This window comes from Suricata suricatta, chromosome 7 (assembly GCF_006229205.1).
Source record: "Suricata suricatta isolate VVHF042 chromosome 7, meerkat_22Aug2017_6uvM2_HiC, whole genome shotgun sequence".
Lineage (NCBI taxonomy): Eukaryota > Metazoa > Chordata > Mammalia > Carnivora > Herpestidae > Suricata > Suricata suricatta.
In genome coordinates this window covers 1,591,715-1,604,911 of record NC_043706.1, presented here as the reverse complement: position 1 = coordinate 1,604,911, position 13,197 = coordinate 1,591,715, and the positions used below count along the sequence as shown (strand labels likewise).

At 49.8% G+C, this 13,197-nt stretch overlaps 2 long non-coding RNA genes and 1 other non-coding gene across 6 annotated transcripts; 1 reads left to right on the top strand and 2 right to left on the bottom strand.

The window, feature by feature from the left end:
* Nucleotides 1-300: 300 nt before the first annotated feature.
* TRNAT-CGU lies at nucleotides 301-374 on the bottom strand. Its single transcript has one exon. It is a non-coding gene; the product is annotated as a tRNA-Thr (tRNA).
* A 1,084-nt stretch (nucleotides 375-1,458) lies between these two features.
* LOC115296860 lies at nucleotides 1,459-10,217 on the bottom strand. Of its 4 annotated transcripts, none has more exons than XR_003911097.1 (7): nucleotides 9,773-10,217; nucleotides 8,620-8,751; nucleotides 6,090-6,229; nucleotides 3,257-3,342; nucleotides 2,712-2,844; nucleotides 2,474-2,547; nucleotides 1,459-2,013 (listed from the first exon to the last, which is right to left on the bottom strand). It is a non-coding gene; the product is annotated as an uncharacterized LOC115296860 (long non-coding RNA). The 4 variants fall into 4 exon arrangements; XR_003911096.1 differs by having other exon boundaries at nucleotides 9,828-10,217; XR_003911100.1 differs by having other exon boundaries at nucleotides 1,459-1,971; nucleotides 9,828-10,217.
* A 440-nt stretch (nucleotides 10,218-10,657) lies between these two features.
* Nucleotides 10,658-11,645, top strand: LOC115296863. The gene is made up of 3 exons (XR_003911103.1): nucleotides 10,658-10,844; nucleotides 11,067-11,150; nucleotides 11,521-11,645. It is a non-coding gene; the product is annotated as an uncharacterized LOC115296863 (long non-coding RNA).
* The last annotated feature ends 1,552 nt before the right edge of the window (nucleotides 11,646-13,197 follow it).

Below are 13,197 nucleotides of genomic sequence, written 5' to 3'. Positions count from 1 at the left end.
ACATTGTTCACGAATTTCTCTTATTTCATGAAATCATTATAAATAGAGCTGGAGATGTGAGAGTCTGGAGAGATTTCTCCGTGCCTGCCTGCGTTAAACTGTAACACACTGCAGGTGCTCCAACACAGGGTGAGGCAAACTAGGAAAAGCATTCTTGCTCGGTCGCATGTCACAAGGTACCTAGTTGGGTACCACAGCTAGGAGCCTGGTGAGAGTTCGCCGGGATGAGTAGGACCCACAAGCGGGGACTCGCCCAGGTAAAACAACACACAGTAAGAGTCGGTCCCTTGAGAAAAGGCCAGGCCCTACTGGGAGTCGAACCCAGGATCTCCTGTTTACGAGACAGGCGCTTTAACCAGCTAAGCCATAGAGCCACCTGAGTCTGGCCCTGCACTCACTCGGCCTCATGTCACTTGGCCTGGGTGCGCTGTGAGCTCACACTGCGGGCTCTCCAGCAGGCAGGCCGGCTGCAGGGCGAAGCTCCTCTCCCGCAGGACGCGCGGGGGACAGAACACCGAAGTACCAGGCGGCCGCAGGGGCGGACTAAGGGTTTTTACTCATCCGGAGAAAGAGTGTCACAGAGAGTCGAGTCTGAGCTACCCGCGGCAAAGACCACGGCAAGGAAGGGCTATTTATAATTTAAAGATAACGCGGGACTTGCGCAGAGTAGCTGGTCCCGGGCCGGCGGCGCCTGCGGGCTCCAGGTCCGGGGCGCGAAGAGCCGGCGTCCCCGGGGCGCGCGGGGCAGGCCCGGGTCAGGGGGCCCTCAGCGACAGGTGGCAGCGGCCGGCCCAGTTCCAGAGCTCAGCCAACATCTGCGGGAACGACGTTGCAGGGGGAGCCTCTCGGGAGGGGTGCGGGGTGCTAGCCACGTCCTCAACCTTTGAAACATCCGACGAAGAAAGAGAGCCGTTTGTTGGCTCATTTGTCGCATCTTCTGTCCCCTTGGGTCCTCTCGGCGGTTCTGAAAATCAGCTCGCCAAGAATGGCAGGCCTGGTCCACTCGAACGCCCCGTTGTGGTGACCAGCCCCTCCCCGGTCACCCCTGCCCCTCCCCCAGAGGTGTCACCCCTGCAGTGACCGCCCCCGCCCCGCCCCCTCCCACCCCGTCTACCCGAGAGGTACGGCCCACGCTGCCCACCCGCAGTGATGGGCCTCCAAGGAGATCGCACCAAGGTCGCACCCCCACGGCGACCACCCCCCTTCTCCCTGAGGCCTCACCCCTGCGGTGACCACCCTCCTCCCTGAAGTCGCAGCCCCTCAGTGACCCACCCCTCCGAGGTTGCACGCTTGACCCAGGGGCCACCCGGTCGAGCAGCGCAGTGTCAGGGACTGGAGGGTGGAGTGGGGGGACCAGACGGGCCGGGAATGGGGGCAGCGGGGGGCGGGGGGGGGAGGCGGCCGGGAGGCCGGAACGGAGTGGGGGTCGTGTCGGGGACCTACCAGACCACGCGGGGAGCACAGGGCCATATTTTATTCCCCGGAGCGTCCCCTCCGCACCCCCAGTGTCCCTTGGCCGGGAGGGGCCCCGGGCTGCCGGGTCCCCGCCTTCGGCAGAGCTCAGGTCCGCTCCGGTAGCTGCGGACACTCCTAGGGGCCCGGCATCTGGCGTCCAGTCTGTGGGCTCAGGGGAGATCCAAGCACACGGTTCCGACTCTGATCGTGCGGGTTGAAGGCTGTGGGGCTCCCGACGCCAGTGCCAAAGGGAGCGGGTGATGCGCACGGGGCCTCCTGGGGTGTCTTCTCAACCCTGGAGACCGCTCTGAACCGAGTGTGTGTGTGTGTGTGTGTGTGTGTGTGTGTGTGTGTGTGCGTGTGCGTGCGTGTGCAGGACAAGCGTCTAAGCGGCCCGAAGCCCTGGGTGAGGGCTCTGGTCTCCACTGTCACGGAGATTCGAATCCTACCCCGCCAATTACTTCGTATGCAGAGGCCACGGCAGGTTCTGGGGCCGCCCCTCCCCGACGCCACCTTCTCCAGAGTTGAGCGTTTGCAGAGGCAAAAGCAAAGGGATATCTTTATCATAATAAATTAAGGATTAGGGTCCAATTTAAAAAACAGCAAACAGGAACCCCAACTTCCCCTCCATTTCCTCCTTGTTTTTTCCTATCTTTGGCCATTTGGAGTCCCAAACGGTAGACTTTTATTTTTGTAACTCCATGATACATTGTATAGGTAACACTGTGCCGCTGCCCAAGCCTGAGGAAGTGTCAGGCCAGCCCCTCCCCACCCTCCCGCCCCCTCTCTAAGATTCGGCCTCGCAGGCAAACATTTCTTTTCGTGCTTCCTTCCAGGGACATTTTGTGTTGTTTTTGTTTTTTCACTTAACGGCAAGCGTATGTATCAACCTCCCCACTTTTTACTCAAACTAGAGACACTCTTATGCACCTGAATCACTTCAAATATCCTGGAGTAATTTTTCTAGGAAAACAAAGAGCCCCTTTACCTGTAAGGCGGCGTGTTCCCCGGAACTTACCCAGTATCCGGCCCTGAGGAGGCTGCAGGTGCCAGCAAGGTTGTGTGGGAGTTTCCCACGTCTGCGGCAAGTTCCTGGGAGCGAGTGGATAAAGATAGTGAGCAGGTAATTCTCCTGGATCTTGCCCTGCGGCCTTCCCTGGATATCCACGCCAAATCTCACCCCCCCCCCCCCCGCAGCCTGGAGTCCTGCTCTCACCCCCCCCTCCCGTAACACTTAGCATTTGCACAGTGCTCACTACTGCCGAGTGTTCTCCCATCTCCACATTCCTGGACATGTAATTTCCAGAACAATTCCATGAATCCATGAGGATGTTAGCACGTTTACCCCTGTGTAACTGATCAGAAAATAGGCCTTTCGGTTGAAACCGCCTAAGGAGAGCAGAGAGGACACTCAGATTAGGGATCTAGGTCTGCATCAAAGGATTTTTGAGGGGCTCCTTTAAGAGGTGAAAAGTATTATGTCACTAAAGTTTTACATTGTCCACGCCACATCTCCCCAATATTATAAGACTAAAATCTCAAAATCTTTCCTTTCCATGAAATGTCTATTAGAATCTTCGTCTATTTTTTTTTCTGGCAAGTGATTGGATTTTTTTTTTTGATATATGCTATCTCTGCATTAGAGAAATTGTGTGTGTGTGCATGTGTGTGTGCATGATAAACTGTGAAGATTATTTTTGGGTCAGTTACTCATCCGTCTTTTCACTTGAAAGATTTCTTTTTTTAATCTAGGCAAACTGTTTTGAAGTTCACAAACTGACGAAAAATAGACATTACTCACCAAACACTTCAGGCTGTTTATGAGGATTGTGGAGGTGGGAGTGAGGTCCTGGCCGCTCTTTCAGCCAGAAGGCCTGAGACCAGAGTCTGCGTGTAAAATAACGAGTTTGGCCATTAAAAAAGAAATCCCTGGACTCCGGGACTGTTTTGTTTGGTGCTGTTGAATTAATTAGTCTTGCTGGATCTTATAGTTTATTTGAGATGTTGATCTTAAGATGTTAGAATTGAATTGTTCTCACTTGATTTGTTTTCTTTTGGGTGCTATTTATATCAGGTTTTGGTGGCCCTGACCAGTGGATGGGGCAGTTCTCCATTTCTTATGTCCTGGAACGGTTTTCCGCCCATGGGAATGGCCTGATTCTGGGCGATCTGAAGGAACTTGCCTAAGGGATTAGTGCTTCAAAGTGGAAAGAGGTCTGACAGACAGCTTCTTCACTTACTTCTCCGGCTATCATTCCAGGAGGATGTTTGACCTGGGCATGTCCTACCGCCTGTGACGCTCAGTTTATTTGTTAAGAGATAACGATCCGAAAAGACTGATCCACTGGGTCTATGTCCTCGTGTAAGTCCTGGCCCCGGCAAGCCTTCAGTCCGTGTTGCTCGTTATTATCATCACATCGATGATGGTAATTTATATTGTCCTAAACTCTGTCATTCATCAGACATCAGATCATCAGATATGGGCGTGAAGTCGTAAATATATTTGATTTTTTACTCAAAATTATCTCTCATTGGGGCGCCTGGGTGGTGGCTCAGTGGGTTAAGCGATGGACCTCGGTTCAGGTCATAATCTCACGGTTCATGAGTTCGAACCCTGCGATGGGCTCTGGGCTGTGGAGCCTGCTTCCGGTCCTGTGTCTCCTTTTCTCTTTGCCCTGCCCCTGCTCACATTCTGTCTCTCTCAAAAATAAATAAATTTAAAAAAATGAATAATATAAAATATCTCTTATCTATTCATATATCTACTCTTTCATTACTAATTTTGAATTCTGATTTTATATTTTCCTTTGATTAGACTTTCACTGGGTTGTAATTTGGTTTTATTTGTCAAGAACACTTTCTTAGCTCTTCAAACATGTAAACAAGTTTTCTTTATTAATTTCTTCTATTTTCATTTGGTAGGTTTTATGTCTTTTATTTGCTTAAGTGGGATACTCAACAGTAATTCAGTCATTTTTAATCTTACCCATATTCTTTAAAAAAATGCATCTGAGGTTATAAATTTTTCTAACAGGCTTTAGTTACATCCTACTCGTAATGATCCTTGTTGTCCCCTCATTCTTTAACACATCGCCTTCAGTATTGGTTTTGATTTTCTCTTTCAGATATTTTTAAAAGAATTTGATTGAAGCAAAAATATGTATATCTTTAAAATTATATTTTGATTCTGATTTTGACCCTTATTTTCTAGTACATTATCTTATTTATTTATTTTTATAGTTTATTGCCAAGTTGGTTTCCATTCTGGTACATTATTTTCTAAATTAAAAAAATAATTTTGAAAGTTTCTTATTGGACCAATATATAGTCAAGTTATGGCATTCCACAGGCAATTTTAAAATGATGCATTCTCCATATTGGGGAAATAATTTGATTGTATTTATAGGTTAGTTTTATTGATTATTTTTAAAGTTTCTTATAATATTACTTATTTCTATGTCCATTGATATTTCTTGGACTGAAAATGGTAAATTAAAGCCAATTATTAATGGTGCCCTTTTGTACTTGTACCTCTGATGAGTTTCTGCTGAATGAAAATTGCTGCTTTATTTTTTTTGAGTATAAGATTAAAAGACAAAAATCTCTGTTTCTCCACTTGGAACCTTTAGTATTTTTAAAACCATGGTTTTGAAATTTTAAAATGCTGGAAAACGTTGCAATTGAGATTTTGAGCAGACCTACTGTGTGCCCTTACAGAGCACTTCCAGGGGCAATGGAATCTCTCGTTCTGGCCGAGAACTTCCCAGAAATGTGTTTCTAACCTGAAAATCTGGAGTGAGTGAGACAATCACCCTTTTAACGTTGGTATTTTCCAGGTTCTTTCATTGTCCTCCTTTTCCCAGAGAGAATATTCACACTATTCCCTCCAACCATCCCAAACAGGCTGATGGCTTCTAAGTAGCTTTGTCACAAAGACGTCTGTGGAGTCACACTGGTCCCAGACGGCCGCCTTCACGGTCTCCCGGACACCTGAGCTTCTCCCGGCCCTCCTGCTCTCACTCACCTCCTGTGAACACCACTATCCAGAAACTGGGCAAGCCTCCCAGATGACTCTCCGTCATCCACTCCCTCCCCAGGCAAGTATTCATCTACTGGACATAGAGTCACTGCTGTTTAGGCTCCAATAGGGATCTTTTCCTAACTCACCATGGCAACCACAGCTGTGGTTAGGGGAGCATTCTAAGGGGCGCCTGCTTCTGTGAAATCATAATTCAATGTAATTGAGAGTTTTTGCTGTTGATTCAGGTAACCCATCAATGAGCCAGCCATTCCAAACATAAAATTCTACCTTTAATCTGATACTTGTCTCTAGAGAACCTCATAACTTCATTAGACACAAACCTGAGTTTTTCACTGGACAAAAACATTCTGAATCAAGTTTACCATAAGGGATAGTTGAATTTGCGCCCAAAATTATGGAAAACAATCCTACGTGATGACATGTAGCATCTCAACTTTGTCCTTTTTTGTACGGAGGTAGTTATAGACAGTGGGTGACCCGAAGGGTGGGACCATAAAGGGCAGAGCGAGCCGCAGCCCCGCGGCACCCAAACACCAGGGCAAGCTTTCCATCCTTGCGTTCTGGCTGCCTTCTGGCCCGTGACGGACGGTACCTCTTACAATGCCAGCCGCCGGGGGTGAGCTTCGGTTCCTGATGAAGAATCCAATTATGGAAGGTCCGGCACAGTCTTCCCTCCCTGGGCCTGTGCTCCACGTGGCTAATGCCAGGCTTGCATCAACTCCTCCTCCTCCCCTGCACCGAGAGAAGACAAGCAGAAATAGAAAGTTTAAAGTTAGCTCACATTTTGGTTAGGGTTTTTAGACATGGCCTATGAAAATGAACTGGCATAAAGTGGCTGATTTCAGAACATGATGCAGACACAGAGGCGTGGCTTCTGCATAACCGCACATCAGGGACACATGCTGAGCCAGGGACACCCTCGGACCACAGTGACTGATCACAGTTTATTTTATTCTTTATGTTAGACTTTTACTATTTTTAAAATATTTATTTTTAGAGAGGGAGAGAAAGAGAGAGGGGAGAGGGAAAGAGAGAACCCTACGCAGGCTCCACCCTGTCAGCATAGAGCCCGATGCAGGGCTGGAACCCATGAACCATGAGATCATGACCTGAGCCGAAATCAAGTGTCAGATGCTTTAACCTACTGAGCTACCCAGGCGCCCCTAATTTGATATTAGAATTTTAAATAGACTATTAAAGTCATAAATGATTTTCTCCCCTTTGGTGGCAAGTCACTGTTGGAGACTCAGTTTTCCCTGATACGGGAAGAGAAAAATTACCCTGCTGAATATCACTTAGTTTTGATTAGCATTTCTCCTCCTTTCTAAGCAGCATTCCTGTTTGTTCAGTCATATAATCCTTCTATTCCATGTGTCTTCAGTGTGTCTTTTAAGTTACTAATGTGTTTACTACCTGTGTTTAACACAACTTACAGATTTGGTCTCACCGGCGACTTGCTTATTGTCTATACATATCCTATGAGGTTTTGTCTTTATCTCATAAGCTACCAGCTTACTTACTTACTATCTATATGGATTTATCCATCCAATTTGCTTTCCCATTCTCCATACCAAATATTATCAAATAGTACAGTGACCTCATGTTTCATGAGCCCATCAAGCTGAGCATTCTGTACTTCTGGACAGGCTGCCAGGGTCCCGAGGTCCTGGAGGTGCAGACAGAGCTCGAGGCTCAGGCTGTCAGGGTTAGGGTGTGAGGCTCAAGGTGTCAGAGCTTCGGGTTCTTCAAAACGAATTTGTCAGGTGATTCTCAATTTCAATTCCTACAGATTTGTCTGCTGGAAGCAAAAAATATAAACAGGGAAATTGGAAAGAGAGAAATGATCTGAAAAAAAGAAAAGATCTTCACTCATCTTTTCTTTAGTCCCTCTGAAATTATAATCTAATTATAATTAGCCTGGGCGGCTCAGTTAGTTAAGCATCCAACTTCGGCTCAGGTCATGATCTCGCAGCTCGTGGGTTTGAGTCCTGTGTGGGGCTCATGCTGACAGCTCGGAGCCTGGAGCCTGCTTCAGATTGTGTCTCCCTCTCTCTCTGCCCCTCCTCTGCTTGTGCTCTCTCTCAAAAATGAACAAACAGTTTAAAAAGTGCAGGGGACCTGCCCACGCACCCCAGTCGAAAGGTCCAAGTAGGGGGTTGGTGTCGGGCAATATCTATAAGAAAGAAGACAGACAACGTGAATGGTGGTAAAGCCACACTTTACTAAGAAAGCCAGTGTCTTATATACTGTAGGTGATTACAGTTTTTCTTTAATGATTACATAGTTTATGGTCCTTGAAAAAGTAAAAACATGTTCTGGAAAGTATCATTTTTTTTATCACAGAAGAGAGAACAGCCATGAGAACAGAAGTAAAAAAACAGGAATGAGGGAGTTTGTCTCTCAAAGAATCTTCTTTTCTTCAAGGCCCTTTAGCAGTTATGTCTGGGCAAGACACTCATTATCCAAAAAGTTAATTTTAGACAGAGGATTGTGTTTGTCCCCAACAGCAGGCAATGAGCTGGGAAAAAATAATGTAAGGGAAAGCTGGTGTCACTCTGACCCAAGTTGATTCAAAACTTAAAAGTATATGCCTTTTTGCTTTTGCAAAGCAATGAGAAAATCATAGACAGGTTAAACAGAAGCCACATGTGCAGCCCAGGAGGCCAAATGTTGCTTCACAGTCTTTCGACTTGTTCCACAACTTCCCAAATAGTTCTCCTGCACCCGGGAGGCATAGTCATCAACTAGATTCTCCTGTGCCCCGGAAACAGTGCCATCAATGGTCTCTCTGTGGGAGGTTTTTTGGCTTACTGGGCCCCAACAAAAAAGTTTTAAATTTTTAAAAAAAATTTTAAAAACTAAAACTAAAAATTAGTATGAGCTGTATGTCTGCTCTAGGTGTTGCTCGGAGGTGATGAAATGCTTTGCACAGTGTAGACGCCACTGCTTTTCCGAGGCCAAACGGTGTCTGAAAGAATTGAAAAGACGTTCTTCCTTTTTAGAAGAACAAAAGGGTGGGCAGTCTATGATTTCACAGGGAAACTTGAGGGGGAGGCAGGGAGGAAGGGGAACCGAATCTCTATCAGGAACTTCTCAGATTCAAAGAAAGTAATGTTTCTGACCTGGAACTTGAGGAAAGCAAGAGAAAATTCTGTCGTCAGAGCAGCGGGTGAGGTGGGCTGGCAGGCGGGTGGTGAAGGGAGAAGAGAAGGGGAGACTTTTCCTGGGCTCCACATCACAACGCGCGTCTGAGTCTTGGGGAAGATAAAGGAAAATTGTTTTGACTTGTTCAACCAGCAAAGACGACTTACTTTAAGACTTCCGCAACAGAGCCCCAAGTATTGCAGACTGAACGCAGCTCCGCACACAACAGGGACACATGGGGACGTACAGCCCACCTGCAGGATGAGGGGAGGGGGCCGGACACGACTGATACTTAGCAAGATTCTTCACAAAGCCTGGCCAATGTCAAGTCCTCTCAAGTCCTCACTGAGGAGGAGGGTCGGAGGAGCTTGACCAAGCTCTGGTCAAGGAGGAGATCCACCAGATGGCTCACCTTGAATGTGGATCCACATGGAAACCACAAAGGTCAGAGACTGAGGGCACTGAAAGCTGGGGGGGGGGAGCTGAATGTCCATGTCAGTGGTCTTAGGAGGACCTGCTGGCTGAGTGGGGGAGGCAGTGGGGCTGAGTGGGTGGCCATGAAAGTGCAGGGGAAATTCTCATCCGTCCGGTGTCAAAATGCCGGCATCCCGTGCACAGCCTCCATTTCCCCGGGGGCATCGGTCTTCAGCCTCTGGCGTGGACTAGGATCGCCTGGAAGGCTTTTTAAAACAGATGGCTGTTCTCACCCCCAGAGTTTCTGATTCAGTAAGGCTGGGAGAAATCTAAAAACTGCATTTCTTTTAAAAATATTTATAATACTTATTTATTGAGACAGCGAGAGAGTGGGGGAGGGGCAGAGAGAGGAGGCCCGAGGATCTGAAGCAGGTCAACACAGAGCCCAACACAGGGATTGAACTCACAAACCACAAGATCACGACCTGAGCTGACGCCGGACACTTAACGGACTGAGCCACCCAGACGCCCCTAAAAACTGGATTTCTAACTAGTTCTCAGGTGATGCTGTTGCTGCCAGTCAGGAGACATGGCTTAGAGAATGAATTCCCTATGCATAGAGGGTGAGAAAGGGAAAGCGCAGTGGGTGAGGCCTCTCTGGGGGGTCCCTCTGGGGGATGACCTGTGGAGGGTTGAAGGCAGTCTCCACAGCCTTACCCGGGGTTGCTTTAGTCGGACGGTGCTGCCCCTCCAGCCAGAGGAGTCCCCTCACCTGGAGGTTGTGCCCCTGGGGCCATGCCCCAGCCACTGGCGGACCTGAGTGACAGCAGGCCGGCCCTCTTCCTCCAAGCTGGAAAAACGATGGCGTGGTTTACTCTGAGGCGAATCTCCAGCAGAAACCCTAGTTATTTCTTCCTCTGCCCATGTGGCATCACTGGTCCCTCCGGAGCCCACTCAGTGAGGGGCATGGGTCCGAATCCCAGTCTCGGTCTGCTTCCTGGGAACAGAAGCCACGGCGAGGGGGATTTACAGGACCAGGGGATGGGATTGCTGCGCTCTTGTAAGGATGCAGGTCCTATCAGGCCCTCACCACCGGGCAGTCCCAGCCTTCCTGGACCCAGCCGCGGCCACGGGGCACCTCCGCAGTGGGGGCTGGGGGCGGTCCCCTGCCACCTGCAGGTCCGATCCAGCCTTCCCCTGTACTTAAAGGGGAAGGCACCGGCTTCTCCTGAAAGGGCGTGCATTAAGGAGGGACAACTCCTGCGGCGCCCAATGGGGGGGAAGGCCGGCTGATACCTTTGACCTTTCTAGAGGCGGGCCTAGTCACGCCCCACGTGGGGCGTCCTGGGCCCACTCTGATTGGTCAGTGCTCCGGATGGTGTGATTGGCTCCCACAACTGCCAGTGTTGATGGGGGGCAGGGATTGGATCACTGTACACCTGTCATCATTTCCTATAACTCCCCCTCCTGAAGGCATAAAAGGCCCTGCCCTGCCTTTGTTCGGGGCTCTCTCCACGTGGCCAGCGGGTCGGCTGGAGATTGTGAGCCCAAGCTTAAGCTTGTAATAAAGGCCCTTTGCTTTTGCAGGCGTGACTCGGTCTCCCTAGCAGTCTCTGGTGTTTGTTTTGGGGTGATTTGGGGCGATTTTAAAAACTTGGGCACAACACTCTGGCATGGACTTTGGCCCTGTCTTTCTCAGATTTGGGGCCTCCAGCCCCCAGAACGAACAGTGCTCCCAAACCCAGGAAGCCCAGCATTCACGCAGGCCTCCAAGAGGAATGGCCTCCAGGTGGGGACTCTGAGGGAGGCTGTGCCCCAACTCTGGGGGTCTGAGTCCTGGTCCCCTGGACTTTGGGCCTCCCACCCCCCATCCCGCCTGGGGACTCTCCTCAAAGGTCTTGTGGTCAGCAGAGCAGTAGTGACTTAAGACACCTGTGGGGGGCTGGTGGGGTGGATGCCTGTGAAAACACTATTTTGGGAATCAGCTCAAGTTTATCTATTCGCGTGATAGTTTGTGGGAACTTCCGGTTCGAAGGAAAAACTTCGCAGCAATGACAGAGCCAGTGAGGTCATGATGATCACCATGACCACAACGGTAAGGTTCTACCTCCCTTAACGGACCCTAGAGGGCCCCGCTTCAGAAGGTTCTGTGAGGCTTTCCTGGGGGACCAAGATGGGTCATGGGGGTCGGTGATTTAATTTTATTTTTGAGAGACCTAGAGTGTGAGCAGGGGAGGGTCAGAGAGAGAGGGAGGGAGGCACAGAATCAGAAACAGACTCCAGGCTCTTGAGAGGACCAAAAACCCAGGAGAAAAAACAAAAAAACCCTCTAATCTGATGCAATAGCCAGAGCCTGTCGCCGTAACCCCCACCCGTTCTGCTTCTGTAATGACGCTTGGGGCGGGACCCAATCAATTGGCTCCACATGCTCTGACTTATACTTCCGACCGATGCCCATTCTATAGCTGTGAAGCGCCCCAGAACTTGTGTGCATCTGCCTAGAAAGGAAATGTAAATCGCCAGCTCGGGGCTCTCTGGTTCTCTCTGCTCCACTAGCTGGGGTGGGCGGAGGCCCAGGTTCGAACCTGCAATAAACGACCCTTGCTTTTTGGCTTTGACTCTGGACTCTGGTGTGTCTTTCTTGGGGTCCCCCGTGATACGGGCATAACATTTGGAGGTCCCACAGAGATTTGACGACCCCCAGAGGGGCCACCACATTCCGGGTCAATGGGTCGCCATTGATACCGATCGGTAAGTGAGCCGGCTCCGTCCGTCCCGTTTGTTGCTTGTTGTCTGTTTGTTGTTTGTTGTTTGTTATCTGTCCGTTCTGGCGTTAATCGTGTTAATCTGCAAACTGGACCTTGGAACTGCCGGTAAAGCTCGAGTGTGGTGTAGGGGCTGGCAGACGTTCTGGCAGACGCGCTATAGGGCGCCAGCCCGGGGCCCGGAGACGTCCGTGGACTCCCCTCTGGGCACTGTGTGTGCCATCGGGGCGCTGGGTGCACCATCGGGGTATCAGCCTCCAAGCTTGACATACAAGTTTCTTGTACTAACCCTGCTTTTCCTCCCATAGAGTCTGCCTGGGCTTGTCTTTTTTATTGTGATGTTCTGTCACCCTCTCCCTGTCGCCGTAATAACAATAGTGGCATTGGTCTTTGCTACCGGACTGACAGCAGTGGCCCCAGCTAACTGGAGCCGGGCAGAAAGATTCCTGCTAGCACTTACTTTGCTTCTGTGGGTGGGGTGTTTTGTCAGCATCCGTTGTTTTCTTCCAATGGCTATAGGCCAATAGGGATTCGGCGGGAAGAGCCGCCATATTTACAGGATTCGGCGGGAAGAGCCGCCATCTTTGAAGGGATTGGGTGGGAAGAGCCACCATCTTTACAGGATTCAGCGGGGAGAGCCGCCATCTTTGCAGGATTCGGCGGGAAGGGCCGCCATCTTTACAGGATTCGGTGGGAAGAGCCGCCATCTTTACAGGATTCGGCGGGAAGGGCTGCCATCTTTACAGGATTCGGTGGGAAGAGCCGCCATCTTTGAAGGGATTCGGCGGGAAGGGCCGCCATTTTCAAGAAGTTGTTAACAACAATATGGGACAAAACCAGAGCAAAGCCTCCTCGCCCCTTTCCCTCCTCCTATCACACTTTAAGGAGGTCCAAGCCCGTGGTCACAACTTAAGTCTGGACATCCGTAAATCTAAACTTGTTATTCTTTGCAGATCCGAATGGCCCACCTTCAATGTCAGATGGCCACCAGAGGGAACTTTCAGCTTGCCCATAATCACTAAAGTCAGACATCAAATACTCCTCCCAGGAGAAAAAGGTCATCCTGACCAGGCGCCTTATATCTTCCTTTGGCAGGATCTCATTGAGAACCCTCCTCCCTGGGTCTCTTTCTTCCTTCCCCTACCTCCCCATAAGGTTCTTGCAGCCCAAACTCCCGGACCAACTAAACCCATTGCCCCAATCCTCCCGGACAGTCAAGACACACTGTTGTTAGACCCTCCTCCATATCTTCCCCAACCTATGGCCCCCATGCCCGACCCACATCCACAGGCAGAACCAGGAGGCCAATCAGGGGAAATAAGGGACCAAAATAACATCGAGGGCCCAGCGAGCCGAACTAGGGGTCAAACTCGGCGG